General features: G+C 36.1%; 1 long non-coding RNA gene across 1 annotated transcript; it reads right to left on the reverse strand.

The window, feature by feature from the left end:
• Positions 1-1,154: 1,154 nt before the first annotated feature.
• LOC144976640 (uncharacterized) lies at positions 1,155-7,415 on the reverse strand. Its single transcript, XR_013646131.1, has 3 exons — positions 7,217-7,415; positions 2,765-2,869; positions 1,155-1,796 (listed from the first exon to the last, which is right to left on the reverse strand). It is a non-coding gene; the product is annotated as an uncharacterized LOC144976640 (long non-coding RNA).
• Between the last annotated feature and the right edge of the window lie 7,784 nt (positions 7,416-15,199).

Genomic DNA, 15,199 nt, shown 5'->3' on the forward strand with positions numbered 1-15,199 from the left:
ATGGGGTTGTGTTTCATGTCAAGGGGCATGCAATGCTTAAGTTTGTTGTGATGGTGAATGACGCATAATGAATATTGATGAATATCGAGGTGAAAATTCAAGAGAAAAATGGAAATGTCCTATCAAAAAAGGTTTTAAAATATCAATGTTGTGATTGCTCTAAGAATGTCATTCCACAAACACAATGGCTTCCAAATAAAAAAAAACAACAAAAAAACCAACTAGTTTTAAAGAGGATTCAACATGAAATAAAAAGTTATAAAATGATGACCCTACAATATAACTGACATTGAATTTGACATAACCGGATGACCACTGGATTTTTCTTAGACAAATCTCCGACTTCAGTTTTCTATTTTTTTTCCACTTACGGACAGCTATTTTCATTTATTTTTCTTTCAATATTCTTTCAATTTCCACTTATTTTATTTATATTTCATTTATTTAATCATTGATTTATTTATCCATTTCTGCATTATGCTTTTCATCATTTGTTTTTTATTTACTCATGTCTATGAATTTCCCTATCATTTCAATTATTTCGTGCTTTTCCCTCTTAATTAAAACTGTAAATATATTGACTGTGAAGCCAAGAGCAAAACAAGCATGTGATTTATAATATGTAAAATGGATTTTTAAAGAGCGAAACAAAAATGAGATGACATTAAATCGAAACTAGATAAATCGATTTTTAAACTAAAAAAGGTAAACTAAAAAAATGTCGACAAATGCATTATTCCTGAGGTTAAAGAAACAAACTTCTGCTACTTGAATTATCTTAACTACAACTGCTGCAAATATTTCAACTACTCCCTCTCCCACTACTACTACCACTACACCACCATCATAATGACTATTATCACAAATATCATCATTATCCACATTAACATTATTATCAGCATAATTAATTATCATTATCACAATCATCAATATCATTATTAAGTGGTTTTTTTTTCAACTGCGCTTGCAAGACATTTGTTCATATAAGCGCCAAGGATGAAGTAAGACAAGACTAGATGAAAAGGAGAACAGAAATAGAAAGGAAGGAGTAATGTTCCTCTGCCTGTTTTCAGAATGAGAATCATAATGGCTTTGTTCAGATCAAATATGATTTACGAGAAATAGGTGCATGGTACCAGCAACCATCCTCAATCGTGTTCTGTGATGCCCACCCATAATTTCCATCACCCTATGTGTACAAATGTACTCAAGTCTATTGAGATAGTAAGATACTGCAATCGTTTTTGTCTCGCATCACACTGCAAGGGGGATGGTTAGTGAAAAAAACAAATCTAAAAAATCTGAACATTCTCATTTTTGACAAAAACCGACAGATGGTATAATGTAGCCCTGGTTTCTACATCCCAGCCATGTCTAGACTGGGTGTAAGCCACATGGGCATAATGTTCAATATCATTATAATACTTATCAAATTAATCTATCTATAAGGTTACATTATTATTAAACCAAGTTCCCACTTCATAGGAATCATCCTGTCCGTCACTGCTTGAGGCAAGTTTCATCCAGCATTGATGATTTACGAGGGAAAAAATAGACTTTCATCTATGGTTTGTTGATAACACGAATAAAAAGCAATAAATCTTGTTACAGGAGAGCAGATAATATGACACAAAAATCCTACAAATTATAGGTAACCACCATCAAGACGATCTCACCATACTTGAAACCGGAGTGCAACAATAAATTCAGATGCAAGACGAGAGATGACTTGGTAGCTTCTTGACAAATTTTCATTTACAGGATTTCTTGAAATGATGCCTTGTAGAAAGGATGATCTGCAATGAGAAGGAAAAAGGGTAAAGTAGTATAAGGACGACAAAGAAATAGAAGGTATTCATTATCTATATTCATATTTATTAGTGCATGGGTCAGAATAGAGACATTGTGAAATTCTAATTTTGAACACAAGATATCAACCCGACATTAGCGACTTAGATATTTAAATTTTCACGAAGCATTAACAATTTTAAAAGCATTTAAATGTAACAATGTAATTTACAATGAATAAAATATATCTCCCGGCTCCCGCCCCTCCCTTCCTTCCTAAAAAAAAAATCCCGACAACTTCCCTCTTGGCAAATGATCCAAGTACAAGCTCGGTCAGAACAAGCGTAATCTCATTTTAAGAAAAAAAGCGTTGTTGAAGCTGACATGGAAGAAGTAGGGGAGAGGAGTTTAAAAAATACAACTAGGTCTTCCCGTCCCACGGCTGGTGATTTTATATCCGATTTAAAATAGGTTAAGACCACATACCGGAATCTACTGTATGAGTTCTTGAAACGACAGGATAAAGGTGACCCGAGGATTAAAACGAAATTGACCTTTTAGGTCATACAATACGAGTAGAATAAGTATACATTCTTTTTTGGTTAAAAAAAGCTTTTTTATATAGCGCAATATCCACTAAAAATGCTCAAAGCGCTTTACAAGTAGAACGAGGCACGACGGCTGTTAGTCGATATTACATTTTTTTTTCGACAGGGAAGACAACGCTGCTAACGGCTAGGTACTCATTTTACACCCGATTACGTTGAGAGAATGTGAGTAAAGAGCCTTTTCCAGGGGACTGAACTGTGCGCCGAGCAAAGCTCGAACCCAGGACCTTCCGATCCAAAAGCAAATGTCATACCATAAGACCACATAGCCTGACAATCTTGACATTAAAATATCTTAGTGGCAACTGGCTTACCCCAACGTAATACCGTTTTCACGCGATGGGTTACAAATGTCAATGGAGACTTACTTGACTGTTATCCTTTCCACTGAAAAGCCGGGCTGTTCTCTATGAGTAGAAATGTATCTTTGGTGACTAGGAGCAAGAGGTGCTGCTAGGGTTTTTACAAGAGCGCTGCAAACCAAGAAAAACATGAAAATGAAAACTGTGGGATTTCTATTGTGTAAAACCATCGTCGTCTTATGCTGATTCCATCTATCATCATCATCATCATCATCATCATCATCGTCATCATCATCATCATCATCATCATCATCATCGTCGTCGTCGTCGTCATCATCACCACCACCACCACCACACTATCATCGCCGAATCAATTGTGTTCAAATCATATGCAATAGGTTAACTTTATGCTTTTATCTATTCTCTTGTATAAAATCATTTCTCATTTTTGTTTGTTTTAAAGGCTTTTTCAGGTCCTCAGGATCTCATGGCTATGAAGGAATATTATTTTTATTAAGATGTAAATGTGAGCCTGGAGATAAGATCTATTCCGTCTTCACGACTGTGCAGAGCATATTTTTTAAAAGGCATTGATTTGTAGTTTTGGTGTCAATCATAAAAACATGGATATGCGATTCCACTGATTTTTTTTAACACATAAAATACCTCCGGCTCAAAAAAATAAATCCAGCATACTCCACATAAATCAAAACGGGATCATTTATGAACAAAGACAAAGTATGTAGATCCACTCCGTCTTTATCTGATTCATTTTTATAGTTTCAACAATCTCTAATTAATGATGGAATTTTTAAAAATCAAAATTGTTGAAAAACAAATTATGACGTGCCAGGTGTTGTAAATCAGATATTGTCCTTGTTTCGTGTTTAACTACTATTTTCTTTAGACAAAGTTATTCATTGAAATTGCCGATTTGAAATACGACAAAATATTTTTACCCGTGTGATATTTTCCTTTTTTGTGATGATCAAATTGATGTGGCTTTCAAGATCACATGTATGGCGTTTAGGAAAGCATTACAGATGAAGGGGGAGGTTGTAGGTATCATGAAATTATGACCCGTTTGAGACAAAAGCAATATTTGATATTAAATATATTCGAAGTAAAGCCTTGACAATATAATTAGATACTTTAAAAACAAATGGGGCCTTTATATAGTGAAATATTCACTAAAAATGCTCAAAGCGCTTTACAAGAGATCACTAGCCGACAGCAGCGCTTAACATGGACGAGTCATGCCGCCTGTTAGGCGATATTGCATTTTTTCCGACAATGACAACGGTGTTAATGGTCATGTTCTCATTTTGCATCCACGTATGGTTAGAGAATGTGAGTAAAGAGCCATTTCCAATGACTTAATTATGCGCTGCTTATGGCTGGACTCGAATCCCGGACCTTGCGATCCAAAGGCAAGCGTAGTATCACAAGACCGCATAGCCGCGTTTATTAACGTTTGAGAGCAGGTTTTTTTTTTAACATACAATAATCAATGGGGAGGGACTATAGTTTCACAGCATCTAAAGAGGGGATGCTTAAGGTCTCTTCCAACACAATTGAGGTTAGATGAGAGACCGCTGAAACAAAAAAAAACAAGCAATCTAACAAAAATAGTACAAATGTCAATCAAAAGCATAACCTAAAGATATAAGCTAAATTATAAATAACCAAGAACAAACAGGCAGAGGATTTACAGGAAAAAAAATATCCCCTGTCAAAAATACAATCACAAACCAAAGAAGCAGGATAGGCTAGTAAAGAGAAGAAACGACATCACTATCGGATCGTACACCCATGCGAACATCATAGGTATACGATTCAAGGGTGATGCTCCCATCCAACCACCCGCTTCGAAATAATGTATTCACTTAATTACTTTAAGGATTTCAGACCTACACTAAGTTTTCAACAGTTTTCATCTATTAATGACAGGATGTATTATTATTGCCCCTTTGATGCTTTCAGTGTGATGGTTTCGGGTGGATAATACCCAAGTTTAACTTACGACCACACCCTCAACTCTATCTGTCCAGTAGAGTCCTTATTTTCGTTGTGCTGTTGATTTAACGGTTATCCGTGTTGTTATGTAGTAGTGTCTTCTCATTGCGTCTATGTTTGTGTGTGTGCGTCTGTGTGTGTGTGTGTGTGTTGTGTGTGGTGTATAGATAGTATGCGCTTGGCTAAGAGGTTCACAACATTGCCATCCGGAAGTATAACGGACCAACACACAAAACTATGTGCAACCATGATCGTTTATAGTCAGGTTAATGCATCTTAGTGAGAATTACTCATAAACGCGGATGGCAAAAAACAATAACAAAGGCCTGAGTGATGTCAACTTCGAACTATCTATACATGTGTGTGTGTGTGTGTGTGTGTGTGTGTGTGTGTGTTGGAATGAGGTTGCGTGGAAAAAAAAAGTACAGAAATTCCCGAGTGAGGAGGGGGGGGGGGGGGGGTTATTGCTAGGAACTGTCAGATTGGCATTTTTCAGCAAATCGTGGCATTCATACTGATATTATTCACTTGATCACATGAATGTCTTCGGATTTACAGAAATTTCAAAAAAGTTTCACCGATTAACAACATCAGCTAATATTACTGCTGATATTACTGTCGTTTTTATGCCATCGATGTGATAATTATTGCCCTGGGGAATATTTAGTTAAACGTTGTCGGCAAACTGTCAATTGGTTCTGTCTAGCTTCTAGCCCGAACAAACCAAAAGTAGACACATTCGGGGACTTGATATTTTTCGCGTCTGCTTCAGGGGAGACATTCCGAAAGTTCCTACATCCCCATGTATTCTTTCAACTTGTATTTTCACCGTTGATCTTTTGTCAAGCAATTATTCAATTTGTCATTATATAGAAGCATTTTTAAAACTAGAACAAACCTTGATAGATTTGTGAAAGTATAAAATTTCCTAACTTAACCATTGTTTTGATTCTCGGCCGCCATTTAATTTGTGAAGTATTGAAGGTAGTGCAAAGCACTCCCAATTAAAGCGTGGTAAAGACTTGCGACTTATTGATTTTGATATCTACTGACTGATAAACTAAAATCATGCCGAATAAAGCATGGCAGCAACAACAAGCACATCGATTAAAATATGCATCTAATCGTAATCAAGCTAATTAGGCAATATCGAATGAAAATAGTTCTTTCCCCCACGAAATTGCGGGCTTTTTTACTAGTGTATATATATATATATATATATATATATATATATATATATATATATATATATATATATATATAATGGGTAGGGGGTGAGGGAGGGAAGGGAAGGGGCATCCTGAACGCCCCACCCAGTTTTTATCCTCAACCCTAACTCGAGATACTATTAATTAACCGATGAAACAATGTTTGCGGCAGGACTTTCTTAGTTTCACAGCACTTTTATTTATGTCACTTAATCTTTTAGAGATGTTGGAATTTGACTAAGTTGCAATGCCCAATATTACTACTATATAATATATAAGTTTCATTTTTATAAGTGGTGTGATTTTTCTAACGTCAAAAATAATTTTCTGACTGGTTGCTTGACGCCATTATTACTTACTGTGTTTCCATTCAGTTTCGATATTGCAAGTGATGGCAAACATGTTTCATCAGGTTATAGTTTCTCTTGTAAAGAGCTGTGAAACTACGGAAGTCCATCCCATGTATATTGCATTTCAGCCTTGATTTTAAATCTGTGTACTTATTTTTGATCATGAGTATATCGGTATCCATCAAAAATGAAAAGTGAAATAGTTTAAACAACTAAATCAAGCAAGAGCAATTAATCTGCTTTAGGCCTATTCAATTCAAGACACCGTGAAGTCACCTAAAAAGGATCTCAATACAGACATTCTAGTCTTTCAGAGTCGTGAAGTGGGTTGAGAAACCTATTTGGATAGGCCAGCAGTCTATCACAAATTTCTTTCCGCCAGATCTAGCAGACCTAGTTATCAAACCACTGCTGTGTAATTCAGAAGAAAAAACAAAAACCTACCGTGACTGCACCCTGGACGGATGTTTAAGCGAAGGCTCGAATACGTTTAACATGCATAGACAATGATTTTATCTTTTTTATTATTATTAGTAAGGGGACTTGCTCTAATTTTGGGGGAGCATTTCGTACGATCCTCGGGGTAAAGGAACTGCTGCTTCAAAACGCTGCTAACCCTGATAGAAAAACAAATCAAAAATTAAAAAAAACTGTCGTCTATTACTGCACGGTTACCAGTATTTTAAGACGTAGTTCTATCGGTAATTTTGGTTATGTTAGCGATAGTAGCATGTTGAGACGGTTTATTACTCTGAGTAACGTACGGAAGGCCTCCCAAATTATGTCAATGTTATTCGCTTTGCCTCGGAGGAAAGGAGCAGTTTTATAATAAGCCAGTTCGAATATCAGTGATTTACATCGTTCTGTAGATAAATTCAGACCACAAAACCGGATTCTACAATAAGACAATATTTGAAATGTGACAGAATAAAAGCTTTTCTTACCTGCCGAGGACTGTTTTTTCCATTCATTTCTCCCATTTCCTTCTAAACGTGTAATGCAAACTGTAAACTTTTCAAGTTGTGCACAGAAGTAATAGGGTCGACAAAATTTTGTAATGAATATCACGAAGAAGGTTGCGCGTTAAAAATCTCCAAAAAAAAAAAAACAACGCTGAGTAAAGCTCAAAACTCCATTATTCTCGCCAGGTCAATCACACCAACACACAAAACAGTGTGTAACCATAAACATATATAGTCTGTTAATGCAGTTTAGTGAGAATTACTCATAAACATGGATGGCAACCGAGCATAACGATGGCGACGGTTCATCTGTTGTATTTGTTCATGGTTATACACAATGAACCACACACACACACACACACACACACACACACATATTGAGTAGTACTCACCAATCGTCTGTCTTATTATGATAGAGATAGAATGCGCTTGGCCAATGAGTTCACAACATTGCCATCCGGAAGTATAACGGACCAACACACAAACTCTGTGTAACCATGAACTTTTATAGTCTGGTTAATACAGTTTAGTGAGAACAACTCACAAACGCGGATGGCAAAAACAATAACAAAGGCCTGAGTGACGTCATCTGCATACTATCTATAGACCAAGACTGAAATGAATATCGGGACTTGAAACTCAGTATGTGGGTGTCATTGTCAACTCGGTTATGAGGTCTTGTGGTATGACACTCGATTTCGGATCGGAAGGTCCTGGGTTCGAGCCTCGCTCGGCGCATAGTTGAGTCCTTGGAATAGGCTCTTTACTCACATTCTCTCACCGTACTCAGATGTAAAATGAGTACCTGGCCTTAAGAGCGTTGTCTCTGTCGGAAAAATATTATAATATCGCCTAACAGGCGTCATGTCTCGTTCTACATGTTACGAGTTGCTGTTGGTCACGGACCCTTTATAAAGCTCTTTGAGCACGTTTAGTGGATGTTGCTTTATATGAAAGCTCTAACAAACAACATAGTCGGTATGTGTTTAAATAATATGCACACCATTTCTATCCACCATAATAGCAAGCGTCAAAATACACAAATGTGTAAACTTAAAAGTTTATAGTCTGTCAAAGAGAGTTTTGTGAGAAGTAATCTCCCAACTGAAGCTGCGAAATTTAAGATAATATGTGACCCATCGTCTCAAAACGGTATTATGTCTGAACGAACCAGATGCTTAAAATCAGAATTAAATTTAAACTGGTCAAAAATATAAATTGTTGGCATTAGCACTCAATAATAAGGTATCCATTCTCCTCAATAAAACATACAAACTCAACACAAGTCTGATATTTCTGATTATAAATTCAATTTTCAACATCTTAACCATCCCGACTTAATACCGTTTTGAGGCGAAGGGTCACATATAGAAATAAATATTATGAGCGAGAGAATGCTCACCAACTTGACAGGGTCTGATCGTGGCCTTCGTAAAGTTATGGCCTGACACTGACCAAAAAATGACGTCAAAATGCCAGTCTTTTGCCACAAAAGAAAGCAAATCGTGGGTTGTATTCAATAGATCAACCAATGAAATCACTTGTTTCCATGAGTTCTACTAACGACAACTCACTAAGCGGTGCAAAAACCAAATAATGACGTCAAACTGCCAGTCCTTTTGGATTTCAGTATCAGGCTATCGATAGTTCGAAGATGACGTCACTCAGGCCTTTGATATTGTTTTTGCCATCCGCGTTTGTGAGTTGTTCTCACTAAACTGTATTAACCTGACTATAAACGTCCACATTAGAAGAATCAGACATTATATTGATGAAGATATTACAAAGATGCTTGTTAATTCGTTTATTACTAGCAGATTAGATTATTGCAATTCCCTTCTCATTGGCTGTCAAAGTAGATTAATTCATCAACTACAAAAAAAAATCAAAATAAAGCGGCTAGACTTATAAAATTAACGAAAAAAAGAGATCATATAACACCAGTTCTCCAGGAATTGCACTGGCTTCCTGTGAAGTATAGGATAGAATTTAAAATATTGTGCTATGTTTTTAGATGTCTGGATGGATTGGCTCCTGAATATTTGCAGGAACTGATTAAAAAATAGAACCCACTCGAATCTAAGATCATCTCAGTCCCAACTTCTAAAAGTTACCACCTCAAAATCCACTTTCGGTGAAAAAGCCTTTTCATTCATATCTCCACGCCTATGGAACGCACTTAGTCCTCGGACAAAGTCCTGTGAAAATTTATCATCTTTCAGGAAATGTCTGAAGACTGAGTTGTTCCGCGAGGCTTATTTTTCATAAAATAGATGTTGCTTTGATTCTGTTTTTTGTATGCATGCTTATTATGTATCATGTAGTGCCGTGATTTTTAATTTTGTTGTTTTTAAACATTTTAATTTTTATTTTTATTATGTAAAGCGCCGCAGAGCACGATTAACGTGGATGTTTAGGCGCTATATAAATTCATTATTTATTTATTTATTATTTATTTATTTATTTATTTATTTAAACGTTCATGGTTACACAGAGTTTGTGTGTTGGTCCGTTATATTTCCGGATGGCAATGTTGTGAACTCCTTGGCCAAGCGCATTCTATCTATAGCATAACGATGGCTACGGTCTGATATCGATAGAACAAAATTGACGTCACTCAGCTCATTGTTATTGTTTTTAGCCAGCCATTTTTATGAGTTCTCACTAAATCGTATTAATCGGGCTATAAACGTTTTAGGTGACACATTGTTTTATGTCGGTATGTTATGCCCGGCTGGCGGATGCTGTAAAGTTTTAGATAGTAGTATCGTATGGTGGGGTCACACTTTCAGATCTGTCGCGTCGAGCGAAGCCTTGAATTCATCTTCACATTTGTGAATGGTTTCATAACCTCCATTCAGCTTGGTAACAGGACAGTGGAGCACAAGGTGATCTACATCTTGGGGGTCAGTTTGGCATTTGGGGCATTCTGTTGAGTTGTTTAGACCCCATTTGTTCATTTTTGCGGCTGTTTTCGCATATCTGGAGCGTAGCCTATTTGCAGCCACCCAGTATTTCCAAGTTACCAAGCTGTGAGCCAGGAATTTCATTGGTAGGGTCTTCAATAATTTGGCCTCCTGTTGGGGTATTATTTGCCCATTCTTTTCTCCATTCTAGATATCTAGTTTTAGATAAACGCAATGCATCAATATCATCTGCATTTAAAACCCTAAAGATATAACGAAATTGACGTCATTCAACTGTACATTTTTGCTTTTAGACAGCCATTTCAATGAATAGTTCTCGCTCAATTGTATTCATCAGACTACAAAGGTTTAATGTTAGACATTTTTTTGTTTGTGATGGTACGTTAGGATCTGGCATGTTAAGAGTTCTATTCTTAAAACGGGGGGGGGGGGGGGCATTAATAATTAATTATGAAATTTGACCCAGTTGGCTAATAATAATAATAATAATAATAATAATAATAATAATAATAATAATAATAATAATAATAATAATAATAATATCCCGATCTGCAGACATGACTGAATGGGAGCGATCTTTATTACCTTTCCATGTGCTCGAGGCCATTGGTCACATTGCAAAGTGTGCTCAAAATGACCTAAATAGTGAAAAGTGTTCACAGCTTTTGAAATATCTAGAATCACGATTGGTCCTTTTGTTCAGCTTGACACATGAGTATGTGTACAATTTTCATAAACAAAACAGCGTGTTTACATTTGTTAAGAAGCATCCAATCGTTGAACATCAACAAGTTATATGATTGATGACTTGGTTGGACGGAAACATGAATTTCGATTGTCCCCATTAGAATGACAGTAGGCGGGAGTTCCATAGGGAAGGGACAAATCTGCACAAACTGTTTTGAAGCCCATTTATTAGTCTTTATTCTGAATGCGATTACTTTCTTCTAGCGATATTTATAACTAGTCATATTACCGGGGGTTTTTTCCCCAAAAAATACCCCTGTGTTCATCGCTTCGCACACGTTTTCATCGCTTCGCACACCAGTCATTCAAACCTATAACTCTACCCTCTAACATACGTTGTTTGATATATTTTATCTAGATCCATTTGAATAACGCTTAGTTAGCTATTTTATCAAAGGAAGTATTTAAAAAACACACATACACACAGACACACACAGACACGCGCGCGCGCGCACATACATACCAGAAATTTGCAAGAAAAATAGTATCTGTGATCTTTGGCTATTTCATTATACGACGTATTGCAAATTCACGACACACAAAAACACGCACACACATACACATATATACATAATATATATACACACACACACACACACGACATTTGCAATGAAAAATTTCTTAAATGATTTTAAAGCCATCTCTCTCTCTCTCTCTCTCTCTCTCTCTCTTTCTCTCTCTCTTTCTTTCTCTCTCTTCTCTCTCTCCACACACACACACACACACACACACACACTCACACTGCATACTCCGATTCATACACATTCATTCTCTGTAAGACTCCTTCCGCACTAGGACAAAACTGTCCCAGGACAAATTTGTCCTGTCCCACTGGAGAAAACTTCTATTCAAAAGGGGTACCGCACTAGGACAGGACTGTCCCAGGACACACCTGCCCGAATGCATCTTTTTTTTTTACAAGATTCAAAAGTTTATTTGTAGGCAATTGCCAATATAACTCATACAAGAATATAATATTTTCATCAACAAATCAAGTAAATAAAATCAATAATAAAGCAAGGCAAACAATGATAGTAATAATGATAATAGTAATAATAATAATAATAATAATAATAATAATAATAATAATAATAATAATAATAATAATAATAATAATAATAATAATAATAATAATAATAATAATAATAATAATAATAATAATAATGTAAAATCTTCTAATTAATAGATTAGTTATTTAATAGGTTGAATTATAAATTAATAATGTAAAAATTAAGTCCTTGGTACAACTCAAATAATTCACATTTTATGAATCAACATAAGATATGACATGATGATAATGATTTTTTATACTGTACAATGGGATTTGCTTACATAAGATTTATATAATCATGAAATATTCTTATAGATAGTTCGAAGATGACGTCTTTGTTATTGTTTTTTTGCCATCCGCGTTTATGAGTAATGCTCACTTAACTGTATTAACCCGACTATAAACGTTCATGGATACACACAGTTTTGTGTGTTGGTCCGTTATACTTCCGGATGGCAATGTTATGAGCTTCTTAGCCAAGCGCATACTATCTATAGCAAGAGTAATATTATTGCTGCTGCTGCTACTACTACTACTACTACTACTACTACTACTACTACTACTACTTCACCGTACTGTGTTACTGTCTACACACTACACTGCATTGTTAGTGACTGGTCATGCCTTTTTTGTTTGTATGTTTCTTTTAATATGGGTCAATCTACAAAGAATAATAATAGAAATGTTTAAAACAAAACCTAGATTCACTATTACGTGCCTGTAATGAAGTGCTTTCCACAAACCGTGAGCTAGAATGATGGTGGAGGTAATGACAACCATGTGGCTTTGTTATTGTTTTCCTGCCTCCGTCAACCCGCGCATCCAGTTGCGCACCCACGCTGAATCTGGCCCCTATAACTGGAAGAGAGGAAGGTGTGACATCTGCTTCCAAATTTAACACAACGTTTGAAAAATAATGCATATTGTTGTCAAGTGATGCGATGCAATATATTGACATAATTGCCTTTTGGGTTGTCTTTGGACTGTAGTGACAATTGCTCAGCGGTACGGTCCTCGCTTCGCACCCGAAAGGTACCAAGTTCGATTACCCGCTGCGATGTGTGGCCTTGAGCAAGTCACCTCGCCCTAGCTGCACTGCGGCTGACGCCTAGGTTATTCCAGTCTTCCCTTGGAATAGACCCTAGAGACAAATTTCCCCTATAGGATGAATAAAGGGAATCTTATTTTATTTATTATGGGATATATCTCTGATATTATGTGAATGTGACCCATAGACTTTAAACGGTATTATGTCGGCATGAATAGGACCACGAAAAGTAAATTTAATTTAGAATTAAAATCATAAGAAATATATACTTGGCGAGGGGGGCGGGGTGTAAGAAATCTTATTCATTCTCGTTCATAACTAATTTAACTTTTATACCAAAGTTTCACACATGTGACCCTCTGTTTCAAAACGGTATTAGGTATGTCGGGATGAATAGGTACCCAAAAAGTGGATTTCGAAATAAGATAATGAGGGATAAAAGCTTCGAGTTATCTTTTAGAATGCACGAATAAATAGTTTTTGTTCTTCTTCATGATGAAGAGAAACAAACCCCAAGTTTTCATATTTGTGACTATAAATCCTATTTCCTGCACATTGTTCATCCGGACATAATACCATTTTTAGACGGTGGGTCACATTTGTGGAGACAGATTCAAGTTCCAGCACCTAGTTTACCCCATAGATTAGTGAGAGGGGTTTGTGATTTACCCCGACATAATACCTGGCGCTTTGACATATTATTTGATCACAAACGGTATTATGTACCCCTATTCTTGATCCTTATACCCTTATCGCTTGGTACTTACCTATAACATTTGACTGCGACCCTCAGGCCGTTCGGTACGTGGTTGCATTCATACCAGCTCATATCATCATGCTATGACATTTTCACAAAGAACAATTAAGTGTTTTACAACTTTTGAGTATGAATGAAAAGCAGCAATAGAGATCAAAGCCAGTAACTTCATTTCATTGATTTGTTAAGAATAAAAGGTATGTTGTACTGGTGTTTATTGTTTATACTTGTAGTTAACAAAGCGGTTAAACATTTCATACTAAATACTGCTGATGAGGGTTCATTGATTTGATTCTAAAGCAAAGTGCTCAATACGTTTTTGGTAAGTCAACTAACTTTTTAACTTACTTTGTTATAGAATTAACCGTGCCGTTCAATAATATTAACATGAAAGGGCATGTTAAGCTAGAAGTCAAGACCAGTCACTTTCACTTTTTGTCTATTTGATGGACAAACAAGTAACAATGGAGTTTGTGTATAGTATGAGGGCATAATTTGACAATAACAAAGAGGACACAGCAAGTGACATCCTGCCCACCATAGAAGGTCAGAAGCTCCCTCGCAGAAAAACACACTTGTGAATGATTTAATATGGCATCCTGAGAGCGGGCTAATCTCAGGAAATCTTCTGACTATATAAAATTTACATTGCATTTATTTAATTTGCTTATTTCTCTTGAGAACCGTTTACAGCAGATATTGCTTTCTTCATTCTACACCAATCCCATTTCTACTTTGTTACCATTGTGGAGACTGATTACTTGATGGTATATATATATAAGGCGATAAGTCTATTGTTTAATTATTTTTAATAATCAATCACATCGAAGCAAAGAAAAAGGAAACTGATCATACGCATGGTCAAGATCAAAAGTTTATTGTTTATCAGTGCCTGAGAAGAGATAATTCGTTGTTATTGCGTTAAGTCTAAAATGAACCTGATTCCAAAGTCATGCCTAGATATATACGTTGATCACAATCTAAAGGGATACATCATGATAACAGTACAATAACTCTCAACTGAAAGATGGCTCGAGTTAAAAAATAAAAAGCACTTTTCTCAAAACGATGAATCTGATAGCTCTGATTAAAGATTCTAACCAGACACGTACTGTTTGTTTTTAAGGGTTTTACAGCGCTTGTGGCTTGTGTCATTCCAGCACCAATAAAAAGTCCAAAGAATATGGGATAGTCAAAGAAATTATAGATTTACAATCGAAAGCACACAAGAAAAAGTAAGACAAAGCCGAAGGATCCAAATAGGGAGCAGCTGTAGATTCCAAGAGCACACTGTCAGCGTACCTAGTTTGAGATCACTTAAAAGTCCCATCCAGTGTCCTTTGCACACATTGCCCAACTTGACTCACATGTGAATGAGTACTTGACTATAGGCGGTGACGGGAATTGAAAGAGTGTTACTACAAGAAGACTGCCT

This window comes from Berghia stephanieae, chromosome 1 (genome assembly GCF_034508935.2).
Source record: "Berghia stephanieae isolate SIO BIC M18660-M18661 chromosome 1, UCSD_Bste_1.3, whole genome shotgun sequence".
Taxonomy (NCBI): Eukaryota; Metazoa; Mollusca; class Gastropoda; order Nudibranchia; family Aeolidiidae; genus Berghia; species Berghia stephanieae.